The following is a 14,976-nucleotide window of genomic DNA, read 5'->3' as shown; positions in this document are numbered from 1 at the left end:
ATGTTGTATGTGAGCCTGTGTGAGTCTTACTGTTTCGCATTAACACTGTGTGTGCCTCAGTTTCCCTGTGTATTGCACCAATGCCTAGGTGGTGGGAATAAGGGTGAGAGACTTCTGCTGAGACCCTTGGGGCCAGGTGCAGAGGCTCCAGCTGCCTGCATGTAAGTGATAGCCAATGCCCTTTGTAACTTGAGACCCAGGAGGGGGATGCGACCACGTGACACTTCACGCGGGAAGCAAGACAAAGACCAGGAGAAGGAGTAACAGGCATATCAGGGGTCAAGCTGCTGGAAGCTGGGCAGTCTCCAGTTTGGGACTCAGAGAGGGCATCAGCCCAAGGTCCCCCTCAAAACTGACTCTGCTGAAAGTCACTGGATTTCTGTGCTAACAAGCTCTGTTCTATGCTGTACAGTTTTACAACACTGGCTTAGAGTCACAGCTGACTGTGGAGTTGGGGAGCAGGACACTCTGGCTTCCCCAAAAGTCCCATCCAGGTGGACCCGCCAAGGAGAAGTGTAGGGTGTGAACAGGGATGCTGAATGCTCCGAGGTCAGACCAGGAAGGCCATAGCCGAAGAGGCTTTTTTCCCTGGACAGTGTGCCCAGAGTCCTGTCTGGCTTCATACCGAGCAGTTCCAGAGCATCGGACCTGTGACTCCACCACAGGAACTAAAGGGGCAAAAATAGAAAGAAACTCACAATTCTAAAGACAACTGGATGTTGTCTAACGGCTACCCATTTGCAATAAAATGAGTGTCCAACACACACTTCAGGCCCCTAGTTTGATTGTGTGTGATACATACAAGTTCCGATATATACTATTTGGGTGTTGCGGGGGGGGCGGACTGGGTAAAACTGCTTAGATTGTGGCCTGGTTAACACAGACTGCTATGACAGATGTATCAGGCATCATTAAGCAGAACAGGAGAACAGCCCAAAATGTTTACGGAAGTGCTCTTAGCTAGCTCTGAAAGTTCCCATAGAGGCTATCAAAAGGAGAGAGGGCTCATTGTTTACACATATTGAGGAACATGAGTTGCCCTCAAGCACATTTGGGTAGGTGGTGATAAGGGCATTCCACTAGGAGTGGACTGGCGGCCTCAGAAAACAATAAAAGGATCAACCCACAGAACCTGAGATGTGATCTGGTCCAACTAAGAACCTCTGCTTCAGCCTGGCGGAAGCGACACAATTATGAGGGTTCACACTACAGTCGGCTTTCCCAAGCTGTGTGCTACGCTGTAGGTATTACTGCCATACTCTCATTTCTAGCCAAGTTAGCAATATAAAGAGAATCAAGCTGTCAGAATCAGGTTCCAATATCATTCAGAAAAAAAAAAAGCTACTTTAAAGCATTTGCTTGTACACACATAAATTATGTTTTAAGACCGACATCTCTACGCTACCTGCACTGATCTGTCAGAGCACACCACATAGTCATGCTTTAAAATTCTGACATGGGACCAGACGGAATGACATGGGTCCACCACGTCATGGAAGTGGAGCCCCTCCACTCCATCATGTATATTTATAAATTGTTTTTTAAATGTTGTACAAGACAAGAACAGACTTACTTCCCTGCAAAGGACAGCAGCCCCTTTTTAACCCTTTTGACTGATCCTTCTGGGCAGCAGGTCAGTTATTCAAATAATTTTAAAACCACTTTAATGCCAGATAATAAGAAATTAGATTGATAATTAATGTCCAGTCTCGATAGAGTCGAATACATACTGGAATGAACCCAAAACCTCCAATCAGGGTTAGAGCCCCATTCTGCTGGGCACTGTACTAAAAGCATAGTGGTCCCTTGTCCCAAAGAGCTTAACTGTAATCTCCCAGTTCTGATCTGCCCACTCGTCTTAAAGATGGGATAACACCAAGTGCAAAGGTATATTGGTATGTTTTGGTCATAAAATATACTTTTCACTTCAAGTCAGCAAGCCATTCTTCACTGTTGCTGCACAACTGACAGAGAATTTTTCAATAAACCTAGATCTTTTCCCTTTACCATATTAACTGATTCAGTGTCATTTAAAGTATATTAAATACTGCAATATAGCAGACTCAAAAAAACTGAATAATTCATGAAGAGAAAAATGGTCTCTACACAAAACTAAGACATTTTACAAACATCAGTCACTCCCCCACCCCCTCTAAGTTTTATTTTTTTACAGAACTTGAGGGAATTAGCAACGCTGACACAGTTACAGCAACAGCAAAATAATCATTAGGAGCTCCTTCATATTACTGTTCTACACCATCCATCACTTCAGAAACATGCTTAAGACAGGAGTCCGAATTTCTCCAGGATTCAATCTAAAATGCTTCTAAATATGGATAATGCCTAGACTACATTAACACATTAAAGCTTTGTGGATTGCCATCAGTACTTCCACAGCTTAATTTCATCTATCCCTCACAATTCAGATCTGCAAGCACTTTCATCCTAAAAAAAAAACTCATTCCAATTTAAATATAAAACTCATGATGCCTGCATAAGCAGATTGCAAAGCATTTTTAAGAGAATACATATTTAAAATCCGACAGCAAAACTTTATTTACTCCCAAAATAGTCAAATTCTATTGCCTACAAGTTAATAAAAAAAGCATATTCTACAATCAGTTAAGTATGGTAAGGTTTGAGGAGTATGATTACTTTGACAAATCAAACTAATTTTTCTCAAAGTCAGAGGCTGACTTAGCAGAGAATACACTAAAGTGATGGGATGTTGTACATTTGAAGTGATTGATACAAAACTCAAATGGATCTGCTACATTCTTTTACATTTAGTAACTGCACAGAAGGAACAATTCACAATACTCATAACACAAAATGGATGCTTTGTACACACAGCACTAGTGTAACTCTGGAAGAAATTTGTTTCTCTGCTTATGTAGCATTCTGCTACCACCTGCACTGAAGATCCATGTTAGCAGTTCAACTCCTACTTCCTGCTACCATTTACCAATTTAAAAAATAAGACATTTTAAACTCCCTCTCATCTGACAGTCCTACATCTCATAACAGATCACGAACACCAATATAGGTTACAAACATGGGAAATTATGGTCAGGTTAGTTTGAGATTCACAAGAAATACCTTACATAAGCCGAGTTAAATTTTAAAGAAAAACACACTAACAAATAATCCACTATTTTCTTAGACATAAAAAGGGTTCTGTATATTAGTTTTTAGACATAGAATTAAAGTATTCCTTTAATATAAAACACTGAAATGTTTCTTGTATAGCAGTTTAATCTCTGCTTTTATCTGTAAGCCAGAGCATGTCAGAGGAACACCAGAAGTTCAAGACACGTTTTGCTGGTCTCTAATTTTGGTTTTCCTCCTTTGTAATTTGGTTTTCTAAAATTATGTGCATATTTCATAAATATATATATATATATGAGAGAAAGAGAGAGAGCGCGCGCGCGCGAGCATTTTTTCAAAACTAAGTTGTTAGTACAAATATGCAATGTTCCATTCTCATTCTTAAGAAAAAAGGCAGTATATCACTACTCATTTTTATCTAACATGACAATAGTAATTTACATACATTTATATAAAAAAAGGCTGTTTGGCAAAAAAATTAAATGGTTAGAGATAAATATGCACTAGCACTTGAGTAATTTTATGTTGCCAAGATACCCATAACAGCTGCTTACCTGATCTCTGCTTTCATTGGTTTATCGTATAGAACCACAATATCTCTAAGGTAAAAAATTTTAAACACTTCCTCTGCCCTATAACCCCCTCGTAGTTACTTTTGCTTACAAAACAAATGAAAAAAATTTCATGAAACCTAATTTGCATGACAGATCTACTATAAAATAAAAACAACCAACCAGCTCCTCCTCTGAGTAAATGCACTATAATCACACTGTTTTATCCCTGATGATAAATAACCTGCTTTAATCCCTCTGGCCAAACAGAACCCAGTTATCAACACAACACCTTCTGTAAATAGACACCCATATGCCCTTTGCAGCTGAAAGTTATTAAACTGAATGAACATTAACCATTTAAATGCCAAGGGTGCAATGTATATTTTGAATGCATTACACTACAAAATCTCAGATTAGACAGAAAAGTTAAATAAAAAAACACACAGTAAACAGAAAGATGAAAGGGGAAGGTACACTTTTCTTAAAATATTCTTACCTCAATCAAACGAAGGTCTCTAAACTCTAGCGCATCTCAGATTTCAAATGTCTAAAATACATTAGTTTCAAATAATCACCTACAATTTGCTTTCCGATCTCCTAGGAAAAAAAGAAAAAAAAATGTATTTAAGCACCTGCTGTTTTGCCATTTGTACTTAAATTTTCTGTCTGTAAAAATCTTCTTACTCAGCTCTGTCTGCTCTTAAGACAGCACTGCCAACGAATTTCAAGGCTCAGTTCTCGACATGCAGAATCACTGAATGATCAAAAGCATAAATGTCACTTCCTCTAGACAGCGCATCAGCTCCAAAGGAGTCTAATCTGCTATTCCCACCACAATCCTACCTAATTGAAGAGTAAATCCTGACATCTGCCTCGTGGTATCATAAAATGCATGGCTTTCATTAAACATTTCTGAAGAATTCAGATTTAAATCCCACATTTAAAGAATTCCATTTTTAAATAAGCCATCATGGTGTTCCACCTGAGAAACTGCATAAAAGGAATAGATAAAAAATGAAAAAGCTAAACAAAAACTGGAGCCCAATTTGCAACCTTGAACAGATTATGCTGTCTGCACTTGGACTGCAGAGATAATCAAACCCCTGAAACTATACAGTAAGTTTTAGAAAAAAATATCCTAAATTAAACATTCTTATGAAGTGCTTTGTTTACAGTGTCTGTGCTGATCCCACAATATTTATGATGATTTTCCATCTACTTTGTTAGTTTTGCATATTTCTTACACAGTTCAACTGAGAACAGGAATAAGAAAAAGTATTTCCCAATGCAGTGGTCCCACTTTCCTGAAAACAGCAATTTATCTTCTGTGTGCATAAAGTTACAAATATATGCTATACTTGAATCAAATAGGTGTAAAAACATTTTTTCCACAACTAAAATGTTTAAAATGATCTAACTTAATTTTTTAATTCACTTTAAACCTTGCGTAATTAATTTTTCCAAAAAGCAGCATTTTAATCATCCCGTCCCCAAACACTCACTTTGGCTCTCATCTCTTTCCCTTGCATTCCTGATTTAAAATTAACAAAGACTCCTCTGTTGAACTGCTTTGCCTTCAAGTCTCTTGGTTTTAAAAGGATTATCCTTCACTAACAAACTGGTCTCCTTAAACAGAGGTGTGTTTATCTGCTCCAGGAACAGACTTAAGACACAGTCTACTTTACACCTGAAACCATAATTTTCATTTTCTAAAGCACTTGAACGTACTTACTGTTCTAGTCCAACAAGGTAAATTTACTTTTAATACCTGTTACAAATTATGCCCAATTCAACTCAAGTCTGCATGACATTTCTTCTTACGATCTTCTCACTGGAGGCCCAATTTAATAAACAAAGACAGCTTTAATAATTCAAATCTTACTTTCAAAGATGCGATGCACCTGTCAGAAGCTTTCTGCAATATAGTCAGTAAATTTCTTCAGTCTCTCCAAGGCTTTGCATATATTTAAGCCTGTGTCATGCCTTTTGAATGCTGATAACTACAGTGTTTCTTTTCTCTCCTTTAAAGGATTAAACATAACCACACAGGCATTTTTATTACTGCATCATGCACCATTAAATTGTCAGTTTTTCTTCTAGGAGTCTTTTTTTTTTTCTTTATTTTTTTTTTAAATGTAGCCTTCAAAACAATCTTTACAACAAAATGCTCATTTTCCAGCATTTCTTATTTATAAATTGAAGCAACAAAACCAAAAACCAGCTTACAAAGCACTTCATGTTTTCTTACAACCATCAAAAGTTAAAGGCTGGGAAGAACAGTTGAAAAAAAAAATAATCAAACTCTAGTTACTTATATAGTGGAATGTGGACTTTTAAAGATTATAGCACACTAGGGTAACATCTCCTCAAAAGTCCCACAGAGTCTAAAAAGCATCTGTATTTAGTTTTTAATAACAGCCTTTAACTTTCCAGGAATAATTTTTACTGGCTTCCTCTATCACCTTCAAGTTTCAATGGCCAAAAGTTCCCAGGTTCAGCAAAGCCTTTGAGTGATCATCCAGGAGACTGACTACTAAAACTAAAAATCAGTTTTATAGCAGAAATGGTCTGGTCTTTAATGTTTGTCTAAAAGGTATGTGAAACTGGAGATACCTTATAGCAATAGCTTAAACCAGGCAGCCGTCTGCTAGATTGGGATTCAGGAGACCTAGGTTCAATTCTCAGCTCTACCACTGCTTTGCTGGGTGACTTCGAACGAGTCACACACACACACACCCATGCCTCAGTTTCCCCATCAGTAAAATGGGGAAAATGAACCTGATCTCTTCTGTAATGCATTTTGAGACCTGTGCACTGTATTAGGTCTCACAACCAAATAATATAAAATTGTTTCAGAACACTAACTTACATCTCCCCGGAGACACACAAAACACTCAAATCCAACGAGCAAGCATCCAAACTAAAACACAGTACTGTGGAGCATTATGCTTACACGGATCTTTAGGATCTTGAAGAGTTTAGCAAATATGGAGAACGGGTTCTTTGCGAACATACTCAGAAGGTATAAAACCCAGTATCAAGAGGCTGAACTGGGTACCATCACATCTCATGCTGTGAATGGAAACAAAAGCAACTGATCACTGTTCATTGTGAAAGAGACTAACAAGTAATCAGCTATTTTAATAGCCACACTATCACAATTCCATTAATTTAATTCTGTTACAGTCTTCAAATGGGCAATCTGAAATGCACAAGTGGGCTACTCACTACCTTCTTCACATTCCTGACAACTGGCTGCTACTGCAATTTGCACACTTTCCACACTGGTAATTCCACAGACAAAAAACACAAGTCAAGAGAGAACTGCCAATGATGCCACACCAATTCCCTATCAGAATGGAGGAATTACTATTAGTAATGTTCAGCTTCAAGATGGCAACAGCAACCACTTTAATAAGTGAGTTTTATACAGTAGTTCCTTATAGCAACAGTCAGTGGGCTTGTCTTCCCTTACCAGGAGATCGACAAGTCGCGATCGATGCACAGGCAATCGATTTAGTGGGTCTAGTGAAGACTCGCTGAATGGACCACAGATTGCTCTTCTGTCAACTCCTGTACTCCACCGGACTGAGAAGAGTAGGGGAAGTCGACAGGAGAGCGTCTCCAGGCAACAACTGCAAGTGTGGACTCCGTAGTAAGTAGATCTAAGCTACGTCAATTTGAGTTACACTATTCATGTAACACAAATTGCGTAGATTAGATTGAACTTCCCCTATAGTGCAGACAAGGCCAGTGAATCCCCGATATCCCTGTAACCTTCTGCAGGGACAGCAAACTAGAGGAATTATTTGTCCAGCAGTAGAAAGTTGCCACCAAGGCCACTTCTTGCTGACTCAACTGAAAAAACAACCCTTTTTCCTGTCAAGATATGCCCCACTGAAGCCTAACATTTTGGGTACCAGACCTTTCCCTAGTGATACCAATAAGTCAGGGATTTAAACATGATGATTTTAGATCTCCTCTTTATTCTTAACATAACACTCATGGAAGTAGATGGAATTTTACAAGAACTCAGTTAAAATGGCAGTAAGTCCCTGCATTACAGACTTTGCGCTTCAGAAGTGTACAAATGAGGACTGAACTAACAAGGAGCATTCAGTGGAGTTGTGTGGGGATGCTATTTCCCTGTTCAAGGGGAAAAAATAATACCTCAACCAGTGAGCAGAAATGAGGGAGAGGGGCAAGGACTGGATTTCAGATTCCGGAACTAAAGTTTCACCCATGAGAGGTACCATGCTCTTTCTTGAACAGGACCATGCTCTGGCATGATTTCAAAAGGTACCATTTATTTCTTTTCAAGAAACTTCATGACATGGTTCTGCCCTCAGCCAGTAGTGTGTGGCATTAAAATGCTAATCAAAGAATTTAGCAAGTTACACAACAGTCACATGCTATCTACAAAATATGAAGAAAAAAATCAAGTACAAAAGGGAACTGTTTTTGTATTTCACTTAGAAAATGTCTTTTTTAAAACTCAAAGCTAAAAGCTTAAGAAAGTCACCATTCCACCACATACAAAAAAACCCCCAGCCTACTTTTGCTTAAAATTTCCTAGAGCATACCATAAAAGCAATCTCAACATGTAGCTCATTTCAGTTCTTTAGTACAGAACTCTAATACTATCATCAATTTGTTTGAGAATTTGGTAATAATTTTTACCTAGAACACGTAAGACCCATTAACAAAAGGTACCTTTTATTTAAAATGCTCACTGCTTTTCCCCCTGCCCCAATAAGACAACAGAAAGTAATGAAGTGAAGCTGACCAATGATTCAGTAAGACGAATGACTTTAGAATAATATTGATTTAAAAACCTGTCATAAGCTCTACACTAAAACACAGGACCATTGATAATAAAGGATATTTCCCACATGCCATCCTGACTCCACTTAGGCAGAGTTGTGTCTATTCATTAAAAGGGACCAGTACAGACTGGACAGGAGGACCTGTGTAGCAATATGGGGTCCATATGTGAGCAAGATTTATGTGGAGAGGTCTAGCAATAAGAATAATCAACTTCTGTTTCTATCTTGTCCTGACTTGTAGAAAACAGCTACAGGACCTGAAACTAAGCCCAGGGGACTGCCTCAAGGCTGGATACAGGAAAGTGATGCATAGGCATTCCCTGACTTTTCTCATTATCCTTACTGCAGGCAGGGAAGTCTTCATGCTGAAGCAGATCCCGAGGCGGATGAGATCCAGGAGGGGGCCATGGAGCTTTTGCATCAATTAATGAGACACGAATGACAAAAGAGGACCAGAAAGTCAGCACACTGCCAACTGCATTTCCTGGAAGGAATTTACTGTAACTCCCTACTTTCTGAAGTGAGCAGCTAGTACCACCACCATGTGGCTGGGAGCCAATGAGAGACCAAAGGTGAGGAACTGTCCTGGGAAGTGCATTTGACCATGCAGATTCACAGGTATTGTTGGTGCAGACATCTATGGCAGTAAATGAAATAAAACTGACCAGCCCATCTAAGGAGATTAAATATGTAAACAGGTGTGTGTGGACAACTGAAGTATTGGCGAAGGGTTGCTAGGATTGGCGGTGTTCTGTTGCTTAGCCTGTTCTAATGCCAGGGCCTGTTTGTAGGCCTCCCTCTGTTTTTCCATCTCTTGTTGGTGTTCCTCCCTCTCTCGTTGGAGAGCTGCATCTTGGGCTTCTTGTTCTCTTTTATGGGCTGCCTCTTTGGCTGCTTGTTCTCTTTTGTAGGCTGCCTCCTCTTCTTGTAGTTTTCTTTGGTGGGCTGCTTCTTGTTCTTGTAGCCTTTCCATCTCGTTTGTGAGTTGCCTCGTCTCTGGCCATTTGTGTCCTCAGTAGTTCTATCTGTTTTTCCACTGCTTCCAGCTGTACTGCTTCTGGTTTTCGTGACATCCTGGTTCCTGCTGTCTTGTGTTGGGGTGCCTTCTGGTGTTTATTGTCCGAACTGCTGGCTCTCTGTTGTCTCCTGGGGTCTGCCCAGCAACAGTGTCCTTTTGTTTAACTTCTCTCCTAGCTAACCTTTCATATGCAAATTAACTAGTAAAACCACTTTATTTGCATGTGTGTTCTGCTGGGTACTTTACTCACAGCTGGAATTCTATTGTTTAACAAAAGCCCTTGGTGTCACCTGTAATGGCTCCTTGTGCTTAAATGGCAAGCCAAAACTGAGCAGAGAGAAAACAGAAAAAAAATATTCTCTGGCTCCTTTTAAAAGCACCCTTTTCTCTTGGTCTTAAAAGCCCTAGCAGAGAAAAAAAAACTATATTCCTTGCTTCTGGATTTATCTTCCCACGCTCCCACCACTATCATGCTTTCCTAATCAGTCTGAACCTTAGAGTTCAGAAATACGATGCTAGTATGAAACCCTCCAAGCTTTAATTACGCTTGGATCTGCTAGCGGGCACCGACGGAATTTACAGTTGCCTGTTCTTCACTCTTGGTCTCCCCAACCTTCCTGGGGGGACCCAAACTCAGATGCCCTGGAGTCTACACAAAGGGAAATAACCCCTCCCTTGTCTCCTCTTTTTTCTCCGCCGGCTTCCCCTTCCTGGCTGGCCTAGGAGATACCGTTTCAGTCCTTGAAGCAAACACAGAGAGATCAAGTGTCTCTCCTCTCACCCAGAGGGCTATGCAGATTCAAACCTAGCCAATCTAACACAAGGATTCCCCTCCTTCATTTCTTAGCCTTACCGAGAAAAACTCAAAAAGGTTTTAAAAAGAAAGCTTTATTATAAAAAGAAAGAAAAGACATAAAATGTTCTCTGTATCAAGGTTGACAATATACAGGGTGAATTTCTTAAAAGAAAAATATGAATAAACAGCCTTATTCAAAAATAAATACAATTTAAACATCCCAGCAAACTACACACATGTAAATACAAAAAAAACAATAGAAGCTTACTGTCTTTCTACCTTTGTACTTACAACTTGGAAACAGAAGATTACAGAAACTTGAAGAGAGAAAAGTTCACTCTCAGAGCCGAGAGCAACAGAACACAAAAGACACAGAAAAGAGACACACCCAAAAATTCCCTCCCTGAGCTTTGAAAAATCCGGTTTCCTGATTGGTCCTCTGGTCAGGTGTTTGCTTACCCCTTTGCAGGTGAAATAGACATTAACCCTTAGCTATCTGTTTATGGCACCATCTAAGGAGATTAAATATTTAAACACGTATGTGTGGACAACTGATCTCCAAAATGCTGTGTTTAATTTTTAGAGCAAATAGGACACAAAGGATGGCTCACATGGGGGTAACTTCACCCACTGCTTTTACATCAGTGAGATGATGAACTCTAGCTCTCTTCTCTGAGTGACAGAAGAGGATAATCTGCACGGTGGGGTTGGAGGGTGGGAATCCATCATAACAGTGGATCTGACACAGCATCCTAAGGCAATGAGGCTCCAGTCTAGAAGGCAGCTCCCTCTTGCTAAGAAATAAGAGTGACGGAAGATTAAGGAAGAATAATTCTCTGTGGAGTCTGCACTTCATGGCTCTGCAGGCTGAACCCTCACCTTATAAATGCTAGAAATGCCCTTGCTACCTCATTAGTAGCAGGAAGATGATACTGGATGTTAGGCAAAAGGTAGAAATAGCTATGCCAATGGCTCTGACCTGGAGCTAGATAGAGGTATTATGAGTAACTTAAGAGGAGAGATTGGGCCTTTATGCAACAAAAAATCAAATTCAGACAATTCCACAAGGGCTCTGGTAACAAAGCTGGCAGACAAAGGGACAACAGTTACAAAAAAAATTTATAGGCACTCTTCAAAAATCCAGTCATCTGGTATCTGAGAATGGTTTTTATCTATTTCTGAATGTGGGGAAGTAAGGAAATTTCCTGGCCCACACAATTCCTGAATCTATTTTAAGTGCAGCAGCCCAACATATCTGCCTTCTCAGTAAGAAGATTGTTAAGTTTAACAAGTAGGTTGGGAGGACAAATGTAAAGATAGCTGTAGCATTTTTTTCTTAACCCATTTGTAAAACATCTCAATACCTACACGTGAACAAGCTCTTACTGTCAAGAATTAAAAAAAAAAAGATGATTCTTCTGCTATCTAGTGTGAACTGTGTGTGTGTGCGTGTGTGTGTGTTACTCCTTGCCCCTTTCCCCTACCCCTTCATTTTTCTAATTTAGATTGTGAACTCTTCAGGCCATGAACCATGGCTAATCTCAACAACATGCAGAGGTATGGCACGAGATAAAATGTTTTATAATTGGGACTGACCTGGCTACTCAGAAACAACTCACATAACTGCACATACAAGTTCTTCTAACGTCCTTGATCAGATAATCCTGTTCACTGACTGCCTTTTGTGTCACTGACAGCTGAGAGAGGGAGAAAAGTGTGTCTAATGATAGCATTACTTCATTCAACAAAACTATAGTTGAAATGATACTGCAGCCAACTGAATTCATGTGTCAAGATGGACAAGAGCTCCACTCGTATTCAAAGACAAAATTTAGACAAGGTACGGGAGCTAAAATTGGAGACAGCCTTCTGCATTTCTCATTTCAAAGCATTCTACAGAAAAATGCAATGCACAGCTGTGAAGTTAAATTTTGGTATTTGTTTACAGTTCTGAAGCTAGCTTATACAGTTATTGCACTGTAATATTATGACACTAAGGGGCATGTATTAGTAAGCCATTACTACATGCCATCCATGGTTAGAGAACTTGCAGCCTTAAATTTCAGTATTTCCAAAGCAGTATTAACAGATTACCAAGTTATACTCTATTTCTACTGTATCTTATATAGTTATTGCAACAACAGAACATTATGCTAGTTTCCGAATTATAACTGAATATCCAAATATGAAAGTTTTAGACAGTCAGCCTTAACGTCTTTTTATTGAAGTCTGTGTTAAACATGAAAAAACCAGAATTTTAGCAAACAATAAGCCTTGCTAGAATACTATGGAAACAGAATACTGGATATGATTTTTCACCCTCAACACCGCCAGCATTTATGCTCACTGCAACTAAACACCCAATTCTGGCACATCCCTAATTCCAGACAGTCTGCCCCATGACATGCAGCTTTACCCAGAGTAAGAGTGTATCTCATCCAATCAGCTCCACATTCTTACAGAAAGAAGTTGAAGATGCTCACTCAAGAGACAATTTTTTCCATGTACAGACTTATACTAGGATAAAGAAATGATTTTGGACACTAGGCAGAGTTTAGTAAGGGAAAGACAAGCTGTCTGATTACTCACGAAGCTTCTCTTTTTAATAATAACTAAACACTGAAGGACAACATACGGAGTCACAGATTCCAAGGTCAGAAGGGACCATTTTGATCGTCTACACTGACCTCCTACATAACACAGACCACAGAACTTCCCCAAAATAATTCCTAGAGCAGATCTTTTAGAAAAACATCAAATCTTGATTTAAAAAGCGGTCAGTGATGGAGAATCCATCATGATCCTTGGTAAACTGTTCCAATGGTGAATTACTCACTTAAAAATGTATGCCTCATGTTCAGTCTGAATTTGTCTAGCTTCAACTTCCAGCCACTGGATCATGTTCTACCTCTCTCTCCTAGACTAAAGAACTACGTAAGAGTCAGAGCAATTCAACGTGGCCAGTAAGGTGTCAGCAATTTGCCCAGCTCTAATACCTTATGTCAAAGGGTTAACTAAGTCAATGAAGAATTTTTATGCTGCTCCCTAGAACTGACAGGACCTAGACATCTAATTTATATATAAAACAAAAAAATCTGGAATAGTCCTTCATAAGCTCAAGGGAAAAAAAGGGCAGAAAGGTTCAGTTTAAAGGGACACCACCACATACTTTAACCAAAAAAAAACAAAACACCCACACACCTGCAATTGTTTGCTGCACCCTCATTCAAGTCTGCAAACCAAGCTTTTCCTTGGCTGTATTCATCCTCATACTTGAAACTTTATCACCTGTTTTTAAATGGAGCAAAAGTTAATGTGGCTTCCGGTAGCGCCTTCTTGTTGATTTTAGCAATATTCCAATAGCATTTGATAGCACTGGGCCTCGCCTAGAATTAGGAAAATCAGTATTCCCTTTTTCCTCCCAACATCTCTACCTAGCATAAGCAAGGTTCAGCGTTCATTGTTCCATCATATGGATTTTATGGTCTATCCATTTTCAGTGCTAAGGAATGGCCCGCTTCTAGTGTCGTATCGAAATAGTGACTATATTTTAAGTTAGTTGTTATATATATTTTAAGTTAGTTGTTTTATATATATATATAAAACAACTATCAAAACCAACACTTAAGTTTATTCCTCCCAAATTTCTCCCTGTTATCCCCAATTTCTGCATTTTTGCCCAACCACTGAAACAGAGCACACAGATTACTTTTCAATAACTTCAAAACTCTACTGGTTCCCAGATTAACAGGATGGTATTTTGGTCCCCTGCGTTATCAATGTGAAGGCAGCAATGTTGTAATGAAAAACATTTCATCTAAAAGGCTATCCAAATAGCACAAAAGACTTAAAGGTTAAAGAGTACTTATCAGATAATGACTAGTGGAGCAGATGAAGCTGGAAGGCTGATGCCTTTAGAGTTACATTGAGAACACATGGAATTTTATATCGACATTTGTCATTTATTAAAAGCACTTTTCAGTTTAAATATGGTATTTACAGTAGGGATGACACCCAATTAACTGCTCAGTATCAAGATTACATTAATATTAATAAAAAATATCAAAGAAGAAAGGGATTTCTTAATTGTCTGAAGCCACATGTAGCAAAGCTGAAGTAATGGCATCCCATCCAAAAAGAAATTAAGCATCCATTTTAGCCAACTTAGTTTCCATTCTGACTTTCAGTCATTTTAAATGCTCAGTGATTTGAGCCGAGTAGCACTCTTCCCTTCTGGAGGGGGGCGCACAGAACCCAGCTGCAAAGATGCTTTCTGTGCTGCAGATCTCACTGCTGCATCTGCAGAGGCCTGAACTAGCAGGTAATGTCTAGCAAACATGTGAATGGAGCTCCAGGAGCCAGTCCTGTATAACACTTCCTGCAGGGATGCTGTAGAGGTGGCCTGTACTCTCATGGAGTGAACTGTGCCACGGTCAGGGTGAGGGATATTTGCTAATCTGTAGCACTCAACAATGCACCCAGAAGCTCATTTAGATTCTCTCAAAGGCTACAGCTTCACCTCACAATCTTTCTGCTATGGCAACATTGGTTCTTTACAGGTAGAATGCCAGGGCATATCAGATGATGATGATGATGGAGTGAAGTCTCTCCTCTTCAGCAAAAGTGTATGGTTTTGGAAAAAAGACAGGTAAGTAGATACTTTGGTTGATGTTG

General features: G+C 39.3%; 1 protein-coding gene across 3 annotated transcripts in view; it reads right to left on the bottom strand.

Annotated features, from left to right (window-relative positions):
- GLCE (glucuronic acid epimerase) overlaps window positions 1-13,589 on the bottom strand; it is a 74,425-nt gene extending 60,836 nt beyond the window's left edge. For 2 of the 3 annotated variants that reach the window (XM_075069747.1, XM_075069746.1), the window contains exons 1-4: window positions 6,894-7,037; window positions 6,616-6,734; window positions 5,545-5,683; window positions 4,159-4,259 (exon numbers count right to left, since the gene is read on the bottom strand). The gene's annotated coding sequence lies outside the window, so the exon portion shown is untranslated. Of the gene's footprint in view, window positions 1-4,158; window positions 4,260-5,544; window positions 5,684-6,615; window positions 6,735-6,893; window positions 7,038-13,503 lie in introns of those variants that run through there. The other variant, XM_032764337.2, reaches the window with a different exon arrangement.
- Window positions 13,590-14,976: the final 1,387 nt, after the last annotated feature.

Source organism: Chelonoidis abingdonii, chromosome 9 (assembly GCF_003597395.2).
Source record: "Chelonoidis abingdonii isolate Lonesome George chromosome 9, CheloAbing_2.0, whole genome shotgun sequence".
Classification (NCBI taxonomy): domain Eukaryota; kingdom Metazoa; phylum Chordata; order Testudines; family Testudinidae; genus Chelonoidis; species Chelonoidis abingdonii.
This window is presented reverse-complemented; position numbering and strand designations above follow the sequence as displayed.